This window comes from Nicotiana tomentosiformis, chromosome 6, assembly GCF_000390325.3.
Source record: "Nicotiana tomentosiformis chromosome 6, ASM39032v3, whole genome shotgun sequence".
NCBI classification, from domain to species: domain Eukaryota; kingdom Viridiplantae; phylum Streptophyta; class Magnoliopsida; order Solanales; family Solanaceae; genus Nicotiana; species Nicotiana tomentosiformis.
The window spans coordinates 91,774,842-91,780,841 of record NC_090817.1 but is presented as its reverse complement, the minus strand read 5'-3'; positions in this window follow the sequence as shown (position 1 = coordinate 91,780,841).

Here is a 6,000-nt window from a genome sequence, read left to right as displayed (position 1 = left end):
TTGATATTTCTTCTTGATATGAGACTAGAAAATTACTTTGTGGTTCTTATGTGATAAATACTTGGCCTATGAATAGTTGGAGATTTTAAATTAATATTTCATTTGAGAATTATAAATTCATGTTTCTTATCTCACTATTATTGTTGTATTTGATGTCTACTTATGATTTCTTTATTTTATTTATTTTAATAGGTGTCGATGTCGACCCCTCGTCACTACTTCTTCGAAGTTAGACTAGATAATTACTGGGTACATGTTGTTTATGCACTCACGCTATACTTTTACACTAATAGTGCATGATTTGAGTCTCTTCCTTGTTGTATTTATCTTTCTGTTTATCTTACTCCAGAGAGTAGTGTAGGAGATTTTGTATATTCTACTAGTTTGCTCGTACACTGGAAGCTTTCTTGGTGCTCTTTCTGACCCTGACCACGATCATTTTCTTCTTCTTAGCCTCGGCAGGAGCGTCTGAGGAGTTAGGGGTAGGGTTGTTCATTTGGATCGGATATCCGAAATCTGAACTGATCCGCTCAATTTCGGATTGTGTTTATTAAAATTTTGAATATTGGGATCGGATTCGGATTGTTATAGTTGTAACCCGATCCGATCCGAAATTCGAAATTATTAGGGCATGTATAAATATTAAACTTTAATTTTGGATAGTCAGAGCTGCATTCCAGGCTACGTATCGCAGCCCACAGAGTCTCCATCGTACCATTTACTTTATCCTGTCTTATTTACGTTTCGGACAGAGGTTGTATTATTATTTTACTCCTTAGTAAATGCTCATGCACTTGTGACACCGGGTTTTGGGGGTGTTCTAGAATTTGTTATGGATTGTTTTACACTAATTTACTTTCACTTATTATTTTAACGAAGTTGTACATAACTACGATTTATTTAATGCACTACCTCGTTATCCAAGAAAGATTTATGATTTTAAAAATGATAAAATGAATGATTAAGTGTTGGCTTGCCTAACGGCTATGTTGGGTTCCATCACGGCCTATAGTGGATTTTGGGTCGTGAAAATTTGGTATCAGAGCTCTAGGTTCACTTGGGCCTCACGAATCATGAGCAAGTCTAGTAAAGTCTGGCGAATCGGTACGGAGACGTCTGTACTTATCTTCGAGAGGATGCAGGGTGCTTATTTTTGGATCGCGGAAGTGAATGACTCGAAAGGAGGATTTCTCAATTCATGGGTTAGAGGTTCGATATTTAATTCCATCAGAGGAAAGGCAATCGGGCTATGGATATTCAGGCTTTGGTTGATGCAGTAACGAGACTTGATAGTTTTGAGAGTGGTAGAATATTTATTTGTGATGTGGTGTCATCGTCCTTGTTTGAAGGTATAAAGGTTTGCCGGACTTATGGTCTTCTTTGCTTTGCCTTCGGGCATAATGTTGTGAATTTGGTGCGGAGAAGCAATTGTCAGAGTTGGCGGTGTGTAGCGGTTTCAGAATCGAATCGGTGTTTCTAATGATGATGGCTTGATATAGATTATCTTTGAAGAGGCTTAGAGTTGGTAGCAATTTATTAGTTCAGGTTCTATAGAAATAGATTTTGATTTGAGGCAACACTTGGGTAGCGGAGGATATGAAGGATATGGTGGAAGGTGTCTCGTTGTGGTTGAATTGCTAGCAGGTCAAGTATGAAAAGCAGAGGTCGAGAAGTTGCTTGAGGAGATGGTTTAACCGAAGTGGGAGTGCCAGAGTAGCATATGTATTCTGTGGTAGGATAGTCATATACCTTGAGAATAGTGACTAGGTCTACTGTTTTTATTTGGAATGGCGACTATTGTGCTGAGAAAGGCTGAATATGACGGAAAGAAATTTGCTTAGAGTGTTTAGGGGCATAAGATATTGATTATCGTTATGGGATATGACGTGACTTCGAGTTTAGAAAGTATTGTCAGACTTTCAATTGATGTCAATGGGGAATGAACAGACTTGTACAGCCGGTGGACAAGCATGGGCTCAAGGGGTACCCAGTGCAGCATCGTTGGAAGATGTAGGTATAGAATTCCACGGGTAGGCTATCTCTTGTGGGCAGGTTAGCGGTTGCGTGATTTTGATGAAGTTTCTACGAAGAGCTCTACTTACTACTCGGCAGAAGGTCGAATATGAGATTGTGGCTGATAATTCAGAAGGTTCATGGAAAGTTTAACAAAGGAATTTCGAGAAATTTGGCTGGTTAATGGTGCGAGATCATGGTAAATTGAGAAAGATGAATCTTTGTGGGTTCTAGATTTATGTAATTGTAGCTTAAAGTTAAGTGGGGGAGCCCACTGTCTACGATTGGATTGTGTGGTTGTCTGCTTGAGCGGTTTTTGGTTATCAGTGCATTGGTAGATTATTTATGACTAAGAAAAGAAAACATCAGGGGTAATTCAAGAAAAGTGCTTGATGGATGTGTGTTATATTTAGCCTTATCGACTCATGTGCAGGTTTTGGGAAGACTCAGAGCTTATGCTTCTTGTGGATGTGATGTACAAGGAAAAGAATTAATTCGGTTATTTCTTTGGGAGTTTTCATGAGCTAACAGAGCGATGGAGTTTGATTATACTTCGGACCAGGTAAGAGTGGGTGGCTCTCAATAGTGGTTCCAATAGGTTCAAGGATATAAGCGCGGTGTCAAAGGATTTTGGGTTTGTTGTCTGGCTGAAGACCGGGATTTTGCAGCATAGTGTGAAGAATACATAAATGGGAGGAACAATTTTGGATTCGCGGAAGGTCCTTCAGAATAGGTGCACCAGCTGGAGGTGTTATTATGCGCATGAGGAGGGTATAAGGCCAATGTGATCCACCTTCACAAAGCGTTGCATGATCATGGGAAAGCTATTGCCGAATTGACTACCACCATGTATCAACTATCAAAGGATCAACTTTAACAATCGCAAAATCCTAAGAAAGTCAATGCCATAGAAGGGGTTAACATGATGGTAAACAAAAGAAGAACCAAGGGTCCATAAGTGCAAAATCGAGTGGAGAATTATGTGCAAGAGGATAATGGTTTTGACTAAGATGATTCTTACAATGAACAAGAAGAGGAGATGCAATATGTTTACAATTTTCAAGGGCAAAGAAACAACTTCCAAGGCCCAAACCAACAACAATGGCGACCTCTAAATAATCAAGGAAATTGGAAATCAAATAACCAAGGAAATTAGAGTGGTGGCACCAATAAAGGGAATTAGCATAACAACAATAAAGGAAATTGGAGTGGCAATAATCAAGGAAATTGGGGAGGGGGGTATAACAATCAAGATGGATGGAAAAATAATCAAGGCAACTAGGGGTCAGGTTTTTAATGGCCCCTGATGTATCAACAACCGAGCAACTCGCCGCCTTATCCTTCCCATGGTGAAAGTTCTTCAAACAATGAGATGGGGCGTATTAAGAATATGTTTAAGCAAATAATAGAAAAGAATGCCAATTCGGATGCCCAACTTGCCGCACATAATACATTGATCCGCAACTTAGAAGTGCAAATGGGGAAAATCTCTCAAGATCTAAATTCTCATCCTAAGGGGGCACTACCAAGTGACACGGTAGTAAACCCAAAGGGTGGAAACAACATGGGGCATGCCATGGTCATTATTACAAGAAGTGGAAGAGGTAGAATGCACCCACCTTAAGTGAAAGGCAACTTGTGGATGATGAGAAAGTGGTACAAGAAGAAGAGGGCCCGAATAATGTGGTACAATTAAATAATGAAGTTCAGATTGATATTGATGATAGTGTGGAAGAGACTCAGGGGGAGGTGAACCCGTCTAGGGATCACATTATTGACATATCGGAGCCGGTAGTGCAAAAGGCTATGGCAGAATTGCCTAAGCCTCCACCTCCATACCCTTAAAGACTTGCCAAACAAAATGGTGAGAATCAATTCAAGAAATTCATTCAAATGATGAAGAGTCTCTCGATCAATGTGCCATTAGTTGAAGCTTTGGAACAAATGCCCTGCTATACAAAGTTTATAAAGGATCTTGTGACAAAGAAGGGGTCAATGAATTTTGAATCCATCAAAGTCACTCATCAAGTGAGTGCAATTGAGCACTCTATGGCTCCTAAGTTGGAAGATCCCGGTGCTTTCACGATTCCTTGTACAATTGGAAGTGCCGAGTTTGCAAAATCTCTTTGTGATCTTGGGGCAAGTATCAATTTGATGCCATATTCGGTTTTCAAAACCTTGGGAATTGGGCAACCAAGACCCATCTCTATGAGATTGTAAATGGTCGATCGTACTATGAAGAGACATTTGGGAGTGATTGAAAATGTCTTAGTTCTTGTTGATAAATTCATTCTTCCGGCGGATTTTGTCATTCTAGATGATGAAGTTGACTATGAGGTTCCAATTATTCTTGGGAAACCTTTCCTTGCTACGGTGAAGGCTCTTTGTGATGTTGAAGCTGGAGAACTTACATTCCGGGTTGGTAATGAAAAAGTGGGTTTCCATATGTGTAAGTCAATGCGGCAACCGAATAGTAATAAGGTGTGCTCTTTTGTGGATTTGGTGATCGATGTTATTGTTGATGATACAAGTGCTATGATCAATGTGGGTGATATATTGGAGTCTGTCTTGCTCAACTTTGATGATGACGAGATTGATGGCTTCGTGGAATATGTGAACTCTTTGCAAGGAATGGGGTCGTACAACTATGCACCCCGAATATTGTCCTTGGATCTTGAAAATAGAACAACTCCTCCTACAAAGCCTTCTATTGAAGAACCTCCTACCTTGGAGTTAAATCCATTGCCTCCACATCTTCGGTATGAATTGCCTGGTCCTTGTTCTACTTTACCGGCTATTCTTTCCTCTTGTTTGACTAACGTGCAGGTAGACTCCACTTTGGCGGTGCTACAAAAAAGGAAGAAGGCTATTGAGTGGACTTTGGCGGATATTCGGGGGACATAACCTATATTTTGCATGTATAAGATCAACTTGGAGGAAGGCGCCAAACTATCAATTGAACATCAAAGGAGACTCAATGAGGCTATGCAAGAAGTTGTCAAGAAGGAGATTATCAAGTGGTTGGATGTCAGGTTTGTCTACCCCCTCTCTGATAGTTCATGGACTTCTCCAGGTCAATGTGTCCCAAATAAGGGAGGCATGACGGTGGTCACCAATGACAAGAATGAGTTGATTCCTACAGGAACGGTGACCGGATGGGGTGTGTAAGGACTATCGCAAGCTCAACAAAGTCAAAAGGAAGGATTATTTTCCACTTCCTTTTTTAGATCAAATGCTTGATAGATTGGTAGGCCATGCTGATGATTGCATGAGAGCCTTTGAATTGATGAAGTTCAAGTTGACAAATACTCCCATTATCACCGCTCCAAACTGGAGTGTCCCTTTTGAACTCATGTGTGATACAAGTGACGTAGCGATTGGGGTTGTTTTGGGGAAATATATCAACAAGAGTTTTCACTCGGTCTACTACGTTAGTAATACCATGAATAGTGCCCAAGTCAACTATACCGTTACAGAGAAAGAGCTCTTTGCCATTGTGTTTGCAATTGAGAAGTTTCGCCCGTACTTAATGGGTGCAAAGGTCATTGTCCACACGGATCATGTGGCGCATCGTTATCTTAAAAGCAATAAGGACTCCAAAGCTCGGTTGATGAGATGGGTGCTTTTGTTGCAAGAGTTTGATATTGATATCCAAGATAAAAAAAAGGGACTGAAAACCAAGTGTCGGACCACTTGTCTCATTTGGAGGAGGAGGGGAGGCCGCATTATGGACTTAAAATCAATGACTCCTTCCCTGATTAGCAACTCTTGGCTATTTCAACTAAAGAGTCATATCGTTGTTGGGACATTCCTTGACCATTGTTCTATACCTCTCCCACATCTCGTGTAGTGGTTCATTGTGCTCTTTCTTGAATGCTAAAATCTCATCTTGAAGTGTAGCCATATACCTGGGAGAGAAGAACTTAGAGATAAACGTTTCCGCCAACTCATCCCAAGTGTGAATGGAATGGTTCGACAAACGTTCCA